At 39.5% G+C, this 16717-nt stretch overlaps 1 protein-coding gene across 1 annotated transcript in view; it reads right to left on the bottom strand.

Moving 5' to 3' along the window:
* The window catches only part of RPS6KA2 (ribosomal protein S6 kinase A2), a 451617-nt gene that overhangs the window by 329324 nt on the left and 105576 nt on the right, over positions 1 to 16717 (bottom strand). The gene's annotated exons all lie outside the window — the stretch shown is intronic.

Here is a 16717-nt window from a genome sequence, read left to right on the forward strand (position 1 = left end):
AGCTAAAAAGGGTGAAAAACACCCACAACTGATGTTTCAGTTTAACTGTTTTGAAACATTTAGTAACTGTCAAAATAAAACATTTTGAAACAAAAAACTGAAATGTTTCATTCTGAGATGGCTGAAACAAATTGTTTCAACTTAAAAAAAAAAACGTTGGCCAAAACTATTAATCAAATTCGTCCAAATTCACAGGTCATTTTGGTGCCCTTAAAAATCCATTTCCCAGCAAATTTATTATTCACTGAAAAAGTTTTGCCCAGTTCTACTTACAATCTAAAAGATACAAACAAGACAAAGGGCTCAGGGCAGGAATGTAGCACATAAGTAGATTCATATGGTGAAAAAATGGCACAGCTTTGTTAGTTACAGGTTTTGTTGTTAGTGTTTTTTTGTTCTTTTTGAATTTTCGATTGGGGTGAGAGATACAGTAGGAAGTTAGTAAGACTGAAGGAGTAGGAAAGGGAAAGAAGAGGGAGAAGACCAGGGACTGTTTATCACTTATGTAGCCATGATCATCAGGCTGGGTTTGTAGGGATCATGGCAGAAATGAGCCATATATGGAAGGATTTGAAGGAAAATAAGTGGCTGCATAGGTTTTGAGAAATTCCTTCAATGGATAAAGGGTGGTGTTGCAGACAGCACAAAATATTACATTTTACTTTCAAATCTAACAATCAAAACTATATCACAAAATGAAAGAAGCTCGTTGGTTTCCCCCAATATTTCACAGCAAGAGATTCTCAATAAATAAACATCCCCACTGTTGACACTAGGTGAGTCACAGTCAGTACCAGAAAAGGACCCTTACAGAGCTAACTAAACAAATCAATGAATGCACTTAACCCAACCTGAAAGCAGTTTAGCTTTTAATTGTTAAGCAACAAAAGAGTCAATCTAGAAAAGCAACAGCTCTCGTCAATAATATTACCTATGCCATTTAGTTTTTATTTCACCAAGTAAAATTCTAAGAAGCCTACGTAATGGTGAGACTAGCTGCAGTGAAAGTGGTAGGAACATGGAAAGGAAAAACAGCTAAAATCACAACCAAGGAACAGAAAGAGTAAAAGGAGGAAGTAAAGAAACCATTAACTAGTTGTTAATGACAGTACTATTTATGTACCAAACATTCCAGGTTTCCCTATACTAGTTCATGTGCATGTGCAACCTGCTTGTGAGGTGTCCCACTCTGTGCCTGATCTACGGAGGATGCAGAGCCTGGTTCTTTAGCTGGAGCTGTAGACACTCATGTTTTAAGCTCTGGAAGTCCTCAGTGTGTCAGCCATGGTGGCCATCACACATTCAAGTTTGATTCCATAGTAATATAAGACAACACCAAAAGGGTAGAGAAGTATTTTTAATAATTCAGTGCACTTCTGTGCAGCTGTACCTTTCATCCAAGAATCTCAAAAGCACTTTAGTAGAGCTGGATGGAAAACCAACATTTTTTCTGCAGACAATTTTGGGAGAATTAGGCATATTTGAAATTTTTCAGTTGAAAAATTTTGGTTTTCCACAGGAAATTTTGAAACAAATTTTGTTTTGTTTCAAAGCAACATTTTAAATGAAAATTTTAATTTTTTTCTTAAAATGTTGTGGGTTTTTGGTTTCTTACAACTGAAATTTTTCAGTTGCCTATTTTCAGATTTTGGATTTATCCCCTGCCTCTTTTAAAAACAAACCAACAAAAAACCTACAACTTTTCCTTTGTTAAAAGGGAGAAAGGTAAACAAATATGAGAAAGTGGAGAAAAAAATTTCACACCTTGTTCCTGATTTCCAGAAACCATTACAGTTGGAAAACAGTGGGAAAATGTGAGAAAGTGGAGGTTTCCCCACTTTCTTGTACTTTTCCATCTCCCCGCCCGCCTTTTTCCACTGGAAAACTAGGGAGGAGGCACAGGGAGAGGGGTAAAAAAAGAGAGGGGAAACAACTAAAAATCCAAAACCCCAAAATGGACAACCAACATTTTTCAGCTTCAAAAAACTAAAACAAAATAAAAATTTGTTTAGTATTGAAATGTTGCTTGGAAACATATTTTTTGTTTAAAATTTCCTCTTGAAAAAAAAATCAATGATTTGTTGAAGGCAAAACTTTTGATTCAAAAATTTTGAGACTGGTTCTAACCCCAATCCTGAAGTGAGCTTCATATTGGCATGCACCATTCCCTGTATAGAGCCACAATGATTTCAACGGGACTCTGGATGGACATAAGTGAATTCAGTTGCAGGATCAGGGCCTAATTCTGTTAGGTAATAAATAATAATACCTAGCTCTTATGTCGTGCTTTTCATCAGTAGATCTTAAAGTGCTTTTTTGTAAAGGTCAATATTATTATCCTCATTTTAGAGATGGGGAAACTGAGATGCAGAGACCCCATTTTGCAGCTAGGTAAACTAAAACAGAGAGAATAACAGGAGTTCTTTTAAATGGTTTCTTAACATAGGAGAAAACGTAAATTTAAAACCAAAAGGTAATGGCACAAAGTGTTTGTTCTCCTCTTTGTGTCCACATAGAGCTCTCATGCAATGTTGAGTGCTGTTATGTATGGTCAGACAACTGTTTCCCTACTCACTTTCTCTTCATTTCTACTTTTTAGTTCAATTCTTTAGCCTGGTCTTACCACAAAAGCAGCAACAATCAAATAAGAAAAAGAGGAGAAAAGGAGTAAGAGGGGAAAATTCAGATTTACATATTTTTTAAAAAAAATCAGTAACCTTCTGGAGAGGAGGGAGAAATGTAGTCCATTTATTGGAATTTTTCCTGTCAATCACTTTTTGGAGACCATTGGATACTACAGTGATGGGTGCCAGATAAAAACAGATTAAACAGATGGCCATGAGAAAGAATCTGCTCCATGAAGTTTCACAAGCAACATAAAAAACTATTTGCTTTAATACGTATCAAATATGTGTTGAAAGATACTTGAAGATTAATATCTACCACATAAATCCAATTGCGGTAACTCAAGATTACAAAACCAATGAATAATCACTAAATAATCCCTATGCATTTCATGTATGAATGATGATCTAACTAAACACTGGGAGTGATTTACATCGTTTTAGGAGAGATCTTTTACAAACTATTCAAGTGTGTTTTTCTTAATCATTTACCATAAAATTTCTTCAATTGGCTGTAATTTACTGATGACACAGGCCAGCCATTCTCTGGGCATAGTAATATGAATTTAAGAGATATCTTTTGTTAAATCAGAGATGTAGGATCCAGTCCTGCATAGATTTATGCATGGGAGTAACTTGATTGATATGCAGTACTGCCAACCCCAAAAATCACGAGTCAGATCACACACATATCATGAGGTAGACCAAAAATGTAATACAATATTTTTCAAATTTTAGGCCAGTCTTATGATTTTTGAACTCCCTTGACCATCCCCACTTTGTGTGTGAGAGACAGTTAGTGTTGCCCACTCCCCTACATTTTGGCCTCTGCTGCTGGAGCTCTCACCCCAACATTTGCCCTCCGCTCAGCACTTAACTCTGCACCCACAACCTCCAGATCAATCCTGTCCCTCCTGTCCCCAGATCAGTTTTTCCCCTACATCAGTTCTGTTCACCCCAGCCTCACCTAATCCTCCTGGGGTTCCTTGCCCCTCTCCCAGGCTTGTAGGGGGGCAGCTGCAGTGGGATCCCTGTGACAAAATAGAAATTTTCTGCAATATTTTTTATAAATTGTATATGTGCATCAGTTTCCTCTATATTTTGCATGGCCATCTAGTGGGGTAAGGATGACAACCTAATTAGCTCTCAGGGAAGGCTAAGGGACATGGGTGGTGACGACTAGCCATCTGAACCTGAATGTGTCATTAAAAGGGACTAGCTGAGGCCAACCCCATATCAATGGAAGACAACAGAAAACTCAACCATCCTGGATGTTGACACCTAGCAACCAATGACCCAGCATCTCAGCAGGAAAGCTGAGCAAAGACCCCACCTCAAGAACAACAGAATGGAAGGTGTGAGGTGTGGGTATAAAAAGTGTTGGCTCCTGGCGGAAGCTGGGAGCTCTCTCACCGGGAAGCTGACTAAGAAGATCAGACAGAGAGACAGACTTAGGCCAGGTTTACACTAAAAAGTTAGGTTGACCCAGCTACGTCACTCACGAGTGTGAATCCACGCCCTGTGAGCGATGGAGATAAGCCAACCTAACTCCCAGTGTAGACAGTGCTAGGTAGTTGGTAGAATTCTTCCATTGCTCACTACTCATCGCTGTAGTGAGTGTCTACACTGAAGCACTGCCACTGCCACTGTAGTGTTTCTAGTGAAGACATAGCCAGAGCCTGAAAAATGGAGTTTCACTACGGCTTGGCTGATGAATTGCTCTGGGCTGACCAGAATGGTCTATGCTTTAACCTTCATTTCTCTGTGCTAAGCTGAGGACTTCCTATGCTGTGCTCCAACTAACTAATAAATCCTACTATTTTGAGAATGCTGCCTGAGAGTCACTGTAAATGCTTGGTGAGGTGCATTAGTCCCTGAAGACTGTACAAGTCTCTACCAAGAGACTATCTGAGTTGGACATGCTGAACAGAGCTCATGATGGGAAGCAGGAGGTCTGGCATACAGAGGTTCAGTCTCAGGAGGTGGTGAGGCTGCATGATCTACCACAGAGGAAGAATGAGACCCCTTGCACAGCCAAGGGACTGTTCCAAAGCTGGAGGCATAGCACCGATCCTGTGGGTCTGTGACAGCCCCCTTCTTATCCTTCCAGGTGGTGGGGGCAGCCTCAGGAGCTCTTCACTCCCCTCTCCCATTCCCAGGCCAGGAGTTGCAAGGAAGGAACGGGGAGGGGAGGAGCTAGGGTGACCAGATAACAAGTGTGAAAAATTGGTATGGGGTGGAGGGTAATAGGAGCCTATATAAGAAAAAAGACCCAAAAATCGGGACTGTCCCTATAAAATCAGGACATCTGGTCACCCTAGGAGGCGCTGGGGAGCCATCTTGTTGCTCACAAGACAGGAGTGGGGAGGAGGAAGTGGAGCAGCCCCAGCTATTGGGCTCTTTATGCTCCCTCTTCCCCCACCACCTCCTGCCCTAATGGTGGGGTTGCTGGGAGGCAGGTAGAGCTCTGCCTGCTTCCTGCAGCAGCCCTGATTGGCTGCTCTACCCCAGGAGATGGACAAGTGGGACAGGCTGACAATCGGAGAGGTTCTCCCCACTTCTCCTGACATGGCTGGAATTCACATGTCATTAGCAGACTCCTATTAACTTGCAAAAAAAATGAAAAAATCACGAGAGTCGGCAACACTACACAAGAGTGTAGCACCTCACTGGCACTGTAAAAGGGCCTTACTATAAGAATCAGGACCAGAGGATTATGATGTCTAGAGCCACATGTAGGTGAATATTATCCCCACTTTGCAGATAGGAAAAAAAAGAAAGATGAATGACTTGGCAGGGATAATAAATAACGGGCTCTTAGCACATTTTGTGTATAGCTCTCATAGGACACCACATTTTTGCAGTTAGGAAAGCTGAGGCACAGAGAAGTGATTTGTCCAAGGTCATACAGCCACCTCAGTGGAAGAGTTGGGGAGAGAACACAAGTCTCCTGACCCCTAGTCTAGGGTCCTGTCCACTGCACAATGTTGCATCCTATTTCCTAATGGACTATACAGGACACACTGCTATTGTCACTAAGCATTGAAATAGCTTATCCAGGGATGTGGAAGTGTCACAGAAAGGGATGGTACTTTCAGGGATTAAGACACCCAGACTTGCATCTGAGTCAGGTGACCAATGGACATATGATAGCCCAGGTAGTGCTCCTGTAAAATGGGATTCCTCTTCACACATGAGGGAGACCTGCAGGAAGTGGGATGGCTCTCCTCCAGCAGAGCCAGTATGGTGGTAGGTGGGGAAAGTTCACAAAGATTTAGGCAATTCCCTATGGAGAGGGAGCCAGGGAGAGACAATCAGGAACTGTGCTGGGTTCCAGGGAGAACCAGCTGGTAGCAGGAACAGGGAAGGAACTTGCAACCATGTTCTGTTGAGCCTGATGCTACAAAAGAGACAGGATATACACCGATATAACGTGACCCGATATAACACGAATTTGGATATAACGCAGTAAATCAGTGCTCTGGGGAGGGCGGGGTTGCGCACTCTGGCAGATCAAAGTAAGTTTGCTATAACATGGTTTCACCTATAACATGGTAAGATTTTTTGGCTCCTGAGGACAGCGTTATATCAGGGTAGAGGTGTATCATTAGTTAAAATCTCAAATATGGATACTTGCGGTCTCACTAAAGAGCATAGACTCAAATAACTGAAGGTTATCTTGTTATGTTAAAGGACAGAAGGGAAAATACTATCTTTGAAATGGAATTTCACCACTTCTTACCCTGTTAACACTGGAATGAGGGAGAGTCCTCTCCAGACAATTGGTCCAGGCATTAGTCTTATTGGGGGATCATTAAGCTCTTCGTAGACTTGTGACCCAGGAGGAGGAGAGAATCTTTCCCACACAGGGGTTCAGTAAGTTCTGGGGTCCCACATGGTGACCTCAGTTTTATATACCCTGATTTCAGGGCTTGTTGGAGAAGGCCACCCCCTGATTTCTACTGGGCAGTTGCCAACTGCATTTGCTTTCAGCTTTCTCATTAAGAGCAGGTCTACACAAGAAGCTATGTCGGTGGAAGAATGTCTCCCGCCAACATAATGCTAGTGTGGACAGTGCTGAGGTCACTGTAACTTGTGTCACTCGGGGAGGGGGGGGTGCGTGTCTTTTTCCCCACCCCTGAGCGAGGTAAGGTAGATTGACATAAGCGATAGTGTAGACCTGCCCTCAGTTTCTCTGCTGCTTACATTGATCTCCAATAGGTGGTATTGGTGCAAAACAAAGGTCTTCCACGCTTCTTCTAGTCAGAGGGTTTAAATCATTTCATGGATTGTATTTTAATATTAGCTCCAATTGTTAACTGGAATTCACTTTATAAATCTTAATATTCCAAAATTATACCGTAGTTAGGTGCTTATGTTTCAACATTCCTTTATTCCTTCTGCTGCTGTGCAATTCCTATCACTTCTCTAGTGTAACATTCATAATCGGAGAAGACACACAAAATCCCTCATAACTACTCTAAATCAAGTGGTCACAATCTATTAATTCTTTGATTATAGCTAATGCTCTTCACGTCATCTCTCTCAGATTTATCATAGGATATGAAACATTCATTGGCAGAACGAGACAGAATATTCATAGAAGAGAAATGCATATCTGATTCACAAGGCAGACAAAAGTACAGTTTCTCAGTTGGGGTGAAAGATGTATGTACACACACACACACACACACACACACACACACACACACACAAAGATAGAGGTGTCAATAAGTTTGACCTCTGGAACTTACAGGTTTTGGGGTCACCAGCAAGCTATTCCTGACTTGTTTAAAAACAAAATGTAGGTTTTATGCTTGTCTCTCAGACTTAACTTCCAGAACACAATGGTCCATTTGCTTAGGCAAATGGGATGCTACCTCGGTCTGTAAATCTTTGTAGCTTCTTTGTAGTTACATAAAGGGAGAGAGAAGTTATATATAGTTATGAGACAGTCTTGTCGAGTGGCTGACTATAATTTGTAGATTTTATTTAAACATTGCATTTCCTGTTCCTAGGGTAATGAGATTCTTTAGAAAATGTGTATCCAGAACAAGGATGGTTGGTCTATATGGGCAAACAGAGGTGGGGAAAATGAGGTGCATCTTATAACCATATTTTGTAAAATTTTGTAGGGAAATAGGATGACAGTTTGCTGATTACAGGGCAGAGAGTGAACTTAGGTCTATCGACAATATATTCAAGTCTTATTTTAATGTCTATCAATTGCCTCTTTTGGCCTTAAAGTTCCCATGGTTTAGATATTTATTGTAATTTCTTGCCTGACCATTTCTCAGCTCTCTCAATATAGTTTTATTGAGGAATATTGTAGCAAACTTCAGGTATCTACAGCTTCTATATCTGTTAAGGACCACTGTGCAGCTGGGCTGTCTTTACATTTTGGATGCAACCTCCATTGGCTCATACCTACCTAAAAGATGCTTAATAAACAACAGATGCCTAACTGCTTTTTTGGATGAATGTATTATGAACTAATACTAATGCTCTAGGTGCCTATTAAAGTAAGGAATATTATCTACAGCTGGGTATGGGATTGTGCCAGCTTCCCCGATGCTGAGGCAACTGTATCCTGACTCAAGACATCCCTGCTGTTCTATTTCAGTTCCTCTCTTAGACATACTGTTAATCATAGTACAGTATGTGGTGTTTTGTGATGGAGGTAACTGAACTAGACTTAAAGCAATCTACAAAACTCCCTAATTCATGCCCTAAATCAGGACTCGAGCTCCTGGCTGCAGAAAAGAAAAGTAAATGACCCAACCCTTGGCAATGCCTCCCCGCACCAAGCTAATCACAATTTGCAAAAATGAAATAAAAATAGCAAAACTATATGGTACTAATATTTAATCATCATGGATATAATTTCTTGTGCCAAAATAGTGTTCTTCTCCTCTTCCAGCAACTGTAATAAAATGTTCCACTTAATTTTCCCAGTGAGACACTAGCTCCAGCCTGTAGCTAGCCTCCTGCTCAAGGAGATGCTGTGAGCTTATAGCTGGAATGTATGTTGTGAAGATTAGATAGACTAACACAAGGGAGCCCCAAATCACCCTTGCTTAAGATGCTTTGAATTCTCACACGTAGTCCAGAAACAATAATGCATAAAACAAGACAATCTGAGACACTACTACTGCAGAATAACCCATTCACTAACATCACAAATTGGTAAGGGGAGCAACTGACTGATGAAAGTTAGCTTTTCCTTCCCTCTGGAATCAGTGAGTAAAAACATATTTTAACTCTGTTTATTGGAAGAAAATAAAAAGGTTCATATTAAGTAATAAATAGAGCTGAGCAAAATTTTTTGCTGAATATATTTTTTCCATCAAAAATGCATTTTTCAGTGTTTCAAAACTATTCTTGAATTTTATGACTAGTTTCAGCTGAGGAAAAAAAATGTTTCCAAGTCAAAATATTTTGTTTCAACAATTTTAAAAAATATTTCAACTTTGTTTCAAAATGGTGTTTCAAATTCAAGTTTGAAAAATAAAAGGTAAAACCAACCCCAAAATGACCAAATTGAAATGAAAAATCTTTTAAAAAAATTAAAATTAAATTTCAGGTTGACTGAAACATTTTGGTCAATTTGAAAAGAATTAAAAATCCCCAAAAATTGTTTTAAATCTACCTGAAACATTTCAGTTGATTTGAAATGAACTTTTGATTTTTTTGGTTCAATGGCTTTTTTAAAAATTGGTTTTGGTTCAAATTGAACTGGATATGCTTGGGGTGGGGCTGCGGGGACAGTTGGTCTCCAAATCAAAAGAGTCCATTATTCATTCAGCCCTAATAATAAATGATCAAATTTCAACCACTACAAATTCAAACTTTCAACATTTGTGTAGATCAATGTTAGTATGAAAATCAGCAAGAAAATATTTCAGAGCCAATGGAAGGAATATTATAGAAAGAAGAAGCAAGTAATTTCTAGTTGTAGTGGATGATATTCAGATAGAATTGCTAATGGAACAGTGATTTTCAGTGGTTAATAGGCTAAACATTCCTCACCCATTAGTATTTGCACTTGAGGTCGGCGGGGTGCAGATAATGATAATTATGGTTTCCAACTCTCTGTTGTAGTAAAAAAACTGAACAAAAGTATTTTTCAAAACACAAGATGTGGGTGTTTTGTGTGGGAGCATTTTTATTACAATAGCAGATATCTCATTATGCCATTTTGAACTTGAATGGAACTGCATCAATTCCAGCAAACACAATGAAAAGGGGGAAGAAAATTCTCCACCCTTAAAAAGTAGTCTAGGATGAGTTATAATTCTGAAGCAAGAGTTCAACTACCGTGCACAGTAAACACAGGTAGTTCTGAGAGCAGTAATTTTTAAAATTGCTTAAATAGCAATAAACATAATTAGAACCCATTCCAAAGGGAGGCATTTCAGTTAGTCAAGATTGTCTCCTGTGATTAAAATATGAAACAGACATGCTCTAGCATACACTGACTTATCAAGTGTGTTACAAAAGGTAATTGAGGATGCCCAGGCGACACATACTGTATATGGCACTATATAATCAGAAATGCCCTAAAGATAAACAAATGTGGTTGTTCTGGAATCTTTCAAAATGGAAGATACTTTAATTATACTAACTATAATTGACTTTTTGTGGGTTTGAAATGTTAAAAGTTAAACTGCACATTAGGTGGGAGATTGTCAAAGGCACAAATGAAGTTAACCACGCAACTCCCATTGACTTTCACACATAGCCCAGAAACAATACAGACTTTCAATGGGAGTTTGGTGCCTAGCTGCATTTGTGCCTTTGAAAATCACGCTCTACATACAGTGTTCTATTTATAGTATCGGTACTATTTACCATTTTAAGGCTGGTACAGTCACCAACAGGAAAAGAGATTTATAATCTCAGTGTTTCATTAAATTTATAATTCTCCAGTTAATTCAACTGTAGGTCAGCAAACCCCTCTATATGAGCAACACTATTTGTAATAACTACTAACACATGACAAGTGGACCGTACACTGAAAGGTTTAGTACTGTCATTCCTTTATAGATAAAATAAAGATACCCCATGATCTACCTTGCCCACTATACAATGTACTCTGTTGTCTAAGGGGCTGGGGCTAATGTAAATATGGGCTGGTAAATAGTTACTGAACATGTTTTGATAAAATATGGGCAGAAGTCTCAAAGAAGACCACAGCCACTCCAGACCCATCTCCACCAGGGAAAGATATCAAGTTACATGTAGATTTCAACAGTAAATTTGACTTAAAGAGCAGTGACTTAAAGCTGACCTGTAAATGGAAAAAAAATAGTTTTGTCCTTTATGATGATTTGGCTTAGGGAAAAAATGATTATTTTTCTACTTGCTTTTTTCCTTAGATATATCAGGGATGACCAGTCTGATCTTCCCTGGATTTGCTAGAAGACATTTGAGGAAAGTGTGTACCTCAGATTTTATTTGGAAGTTCTCTTACCCTTTAGTTAAAGAGTGGGGTTGTTGAATCTTTTTAGTTTCTCCTAAATTGTGTAGGGTGATTGAATTAAATAGCAGTTAAAAAAATAAGTAAAAACCAAGGAGCTTAATTTTTCTACACTAGAAGAGAATTTGTCCCAAAGAGTTTTAAACAGTCAGGGTGGGGTGGGGAGACATCATCCTTTCTCAATCAAGCTTCATTTTCTTGGTGTTGTGTATCAAAATCTAATCAGTTCTCCAGTGGCCAGGTGAGTTCTCCAGGGTAGACAAGGCTTAATTTGAAATGTAAAATTAGGTGAGGGGGGGGAGAGAGTGGTTTTGCAAAAAAGCCCTTTTAGATCTCCTTTTCATAAAATTAAGTCGGTGGTGGGGCCCTCAAAAGCCTATACTTTTTTCATTTGCAGGTGACCTATAGTGGATCCCCTTTTGTAGTGCAGAGCACTCCCATACAAAATAGTTCTGCAATGAGTGAGAGCATTTCTCCTGAGGGAATGTAGCATAGACAAAAGAACGTCAGTGTCATTGAGTTGTGACCTAATTATTACAAAGCAAAGAAATATGACTTGTCTCTCTGAAAATCATCTGGACTATGAAGGATAAAAAAAAAAACTCCAAAGAGAAGGAGCAAAAAAAGCCTTGGATGCAGCTTGTCTATTCAGAAGATGGAATTGTGCTGCTTTGCTGTTAAAATCCATTCTGTTCAAGGCCTTTATGCAAACATTGTATGCATATAAATAAAAATAGATCAAGATAATACAATAACCCTCTAATATTCTCTCCTACAAGAGAGAACCCACTTCTCAGACCCAAAGTTGCTACATCTTCTTCACACAATACTATCCATCTGTAATGTCATACAACTTTTCATGTGTGTTTAGATTTAAAATTTATACTCAAAGTAATATATATTGCCATAGAAAATCAATACCAAATGAGTTTGTTCAGCAGTTTATCTGCAACAGCAATAGCACTCTGTACTGGCAGCTGGGGACCAGTCAGAGTTTCCTGCAGGCTGGGAAAGTTTTGATCTACTCGGTTTCTGGGGCAGCACTTCCTACCAATACCAGAGTATTGAGAGAATGCTCTGCAACAGCTGGTTAATTTCTGCACTGTCAAAATTTCCTATGATTCTTTTTCAGTTTTTCAATGAAAAAGTGAATCCAACATGTCCTCTCCAAAAGTTCTGTTTTTTTAAAAACATTCAGTAAAAGTGGCTGTTTAAAAGAGTTCTGTTTCTGGTAAAAAAAAAACAAAAACAAAAAAAACAACCACCACCAAACTGTTGAAAAAAATGCATTTTGGTGGAAATTTTCATTTTCATTGAACAAAATGTAACCACAACTCCTGAATTTTAACCTGTCCCTACAACAATTTTAAGTCCAGGTCAGATCTAAAACTGATTACTTGGTTACTAGATTCTGCAGTCAGCTGGTCTCAAGACTTCTAACATTTCAGGAAAAATTTAGCTAGAACAGCTCATGAGAGATCAGAGCCTTCATATTTGGACCTTAGATATGAATAGTGATTTTAAACAGACTACAATCTGTAATCTAGATCCTAACATTATCTTCTTGATCCATCTCTGATGGAAGTACCGATTATATGCATTTTGACTAGATGTTTGAAATCCATGGTAACCAAGTAGACATGTACCAAAATGAGGCTAGCCAACCTGTTTCTGTGACTGCCTCTAAGTGCTGGTCTTATAATCAGGATTGTCTAACTAATCGCTGGGGAAAAAAATCACAGTGGATACCATCTTTTTCATCACTAAAGTTATACTTCAGCTCTATTTTGAGGGCTTAAATAGGTTCTTAAGTGGTACATAGATGTTGTACTGGCCCTCTACACAAAAGCCTAACTATAGGCTTGCATGCATGTTAGGCATGCATGTTAGATACGAATATCTAGTGAGACACACTGGGCCTCCAGTCCACACACATGGCTTCCACTGAAACTAATAGGAACTGCATTGGCCTCAGCTGACATAAACTGGGCTGTGAAGGGACTCTGACTGGCAGCAGGAGACGGGAGGTGGTGGGGGAATGGATGTGTTATATGAAGGGAAAACTGAAGAGGAAATGTGTTCTGTACATTTATGAAGGTGTTTTCCATTATCTCTCTATATCTGTTTGTCTGCCTTGTCTTTTAGATTGTAATTTCTTTGGGGCAGGGGCAGGGGAATCTGCTATTCTATTATTTGTACAGTGCCCCTCCCTCTGGCTGGGGCTTTTAGGCATTACCAGAGAACAAATAATCTACTGAACAGTAATAAATGAAATATTAATACTACCCCCCATAAAAGCACCCACTAGCTCCTCCTCCCGATCCTTCCTTAAAACCCATGGCTTCCTGAGTGGAGCACCTCTCAAATGATGGGCCAGCCTCTTCTTCACTGCCTTGCACCTTGTGCAGCCATTCACACCTGTGGAAAGCGGTTCAAGGGGAAACCAAATCAGGATGGTAGTGTTGTGCACTGGTGTAAATGACTACATGAGGCATAAGGCAGTGGACAATCTGGCCTGAGGTCTCAGTGATTTCTTGCATTTGAACTTCTGTCCTGTGTATTGTTATTGTCTGGTTTAGAATTAATGATACTTCTCAGTGTGGGAGAGGGGTTTGGTGGTGGCGTGTCTTTGTGTGTTTTGTTAAGCATTGTATATATTTAGAACTCTTGCTAATAATAAAAAACTTACAAGACTGTAGCTCCCTGAATAGATTCAGATGGCAATATTCAATAGCTTGGCAACAATAAGAACTTTGTTCAGTACTTAAAAAAAAAAGGCTTCATGCTGAAATACTGCTCAAAATCTTTCAAATGTTCCATGAAACCGCTGTAAAAAATTTGCCACCACAAATGGTCCCATGAAGGCAGTTTTAGAATTCTTTGTCTGCTTGTAAAATTCCCTCTTGCAAAGCTCCTGCAGCCAATGGCAGTAGATACATTAATTATCATACGTGATGGGGCAACTTGTATGATTAAAAACGATCATATGGTAGATTGCAGTGAAGAAAGAAAAGGGCATGCTGAAGGATTAAATGTAAGAAAGAAAATCTGGGAGTGAAACAGAGCTTCTCAGCATGATAAATTTCTTTCCTACCTTTACTATCACTTAAAATTAAGAGAGCTGAGAGTCCTAAGTTGTCTAGGGAACAGTAATCAACTGTGTGTAGAGTAAGTTGAGGAAGCGCCAAGATAGAATAAATTAGCATAAAATGTTGGTATCCAAGAAATCCCATTAACTGTGTAGGTTACTTACATGACTATTCTCAACAAAATGTTAGTACTGTATGTATTGCAATGTATACTCTACAACTAAGCCCCTACCCTCATAAATAAGGTTAAGATTTTGTCACAGGTATTTTAGTAAAAGCCACAGACAGACTGTGGGCAATAAACAAACATGCACGGAAGACCACAACCTGTCTGACTTTTGCTAAAAATACCTGGGGGGAGGCGGGGGAGGGGGAGACACTAACAGTGGGATTCCCACCGGGGGGCTGACTTGGGCAGTGCCCCGGGTTCTATGTAGCTGGTTAAGGCCAGCACCTGGTGACAGCAGTTTTGACCAGTTCTAAATCCAGTCTGGTCTTTGGGAACCTGTTGCTCCAGTATCAGCTTTAATCTTTGAAGTAGGAGCCACTCCAACAGTTTATAGCAACTACTAAGGAGAGAGATGGACAGGTAGCTCTTTGGGTCTGTGGCCTCTTTTCTAGGCTTCAAAATGGCTATATTTTTGGCTACCTTCCACTCTTTTGGTATTATGCCAGAAGAAAGTATATTGCTGAAGAAATCTGGCAGCCACCTTCTTGCCTTCAGACCAAGATTCTTCAGGAATTTTGGATACATTCCATCTATTCCTGCCACTTTCCTGGAGAGACCCTTGTCTACTTCATCTACTGTGGAGGGGAGTGAAGACATCTGGCACTGGTTTACTGTGTGATAAAGTTGTTTGAGGACTTGCTTCCTGATGTTTTTAATCCATTGGCATATATAATTAACTGTGATGAGATGGCATCTGCACTTACTCGTGGTGGTTTGTAGGCTGTTGGAGCCACACTGTGTAAAAGACTCAGGAGCTTCCAGGCTTTGCAGTTTGACCTTGTGAAGTCAAGTGCCATCACAGTTTCACACCACCGTGTTCTTCTTGCTGAGTTTAAAGGCTCAAGCAACGCCGTTGCAGTTTCAGGACTTTTGTTGGCTTGATGTTGCCGGAAGAGTTCCTCGCTCTCTTCTGTCCAGCAAGGGCTGAATGCTTTTCAGAAGCCCCTAGCAATGCTTGATTTGGTGGCTGATATTAGTAGGCCTACAGAGTGGTGGTAATGAGCTGGATATGGTGGAATCTGGTTTATCAAGCCCTCTAGAATCGCAAATCATTACTATATAACATCTTTTTCAAAATGTGTGAAGAATTTTCATTCAAGGTCTGTACAGTATGTATAACATTTTTTATGCATGTGTGAAAAGCTGGTTATCTCAATAGAGTGGTTCAGTAGTCAACTGTGCCACCATTAACTCATTTTGGAGTGAAGAAAATGACACAAATGCTTATAGATACATAAAACCCAGACTAAGAGCCCAAATCTGAACTTAGTTACACCATTGTAAATCTGGATAGTCCATTGTAACTATATGTCCTAAAATGCACACAATAATTAAGAGATCCCAAGCTAACAGATTGCGCAGATAGATTTCACAAAGAGAATTTGTAATAGAATTGCGAAAGTGGCTATAAAATCTGTCAGAACATTGGTTCTAAAGTAACTGATGGGATTACTGAATACTTACAATTGTGGTGGGGCATTCATTGTTTGTCATCTCTATTTCAGTAACACAAATTTGAAAGACTCAGAAAAAGAACAAGAAAAAGTCCACAGTTTTCTAGACTCAATTGATGGTTACACACACTTCTTTCCCCAAAGCCACTGTGCTGCTACAACTTCAAATATCTGAAATCAATTCACTACGAAGTATGTTTTGCAGTTTCCTTCTCAAAGGCAACACTGTTCATCCAGCTTTTCACTAGCGTGGAACTTTTCTCAAAGACACTTCATTTTTTTGTAGAATAACTCATAAAAAAGAGCCATCAACTTGTTTTCGATGCATTCCAAGTAAACAAAGACAAAAGTGCAAGCCCCATTACTGACAAAGAACTCTTGGGAGATGAGATTAAGCAGAATGTAAATATAAAATCAGACATCAAGGGCTGTCAATGTCTCTGCAGCGGTGAACCAATGCATTGAGTTTAGCTAAGAAACAGAAAATAAGAGTTCACTCTCTAGAGGAAGGGCACTTTCTGAAGAGGAGAAAGCGAGCAATGCAAGGTGCAAGCCTCGTTCCCAGTACTCAGTCCTATAAAACTACATTGGCATAAGTAAGTAACAGCTTCTGTGAGGACTTGCACTACCACATACCGAGCACCATGGCCTCACTATCCTAACTGTCATCAAACCCATGAGGCTTGGAAAAAAAAGAAATAAGCAGCATACAAAAAACTTAAAGCTGAACACTGTAACAAAAGAATATCTCACTAAGATGACAGTATTTTTTTCTGTATATAGCAAGATGATAGCCTCCAATTCAAACATACATCAACAATATGGTAAGGTGTTTTCAGTGA

The sequence above is a fragment of the Mauremys mutica genome, chromosome 3 (genome assembly GCF_020497125.1).
Source record: "Mauremys mutica isolate MM-2020 ecotype Southern chromosome 3, ASM2049712v1, whole genome shotgun sequence".
NCBI classification, from domain to species: domain Eukaryota; kingdom Metazoa; phylum Chordata; order Testudines; family Geoemydidae; genus Mauremys; species Mauremys mutica.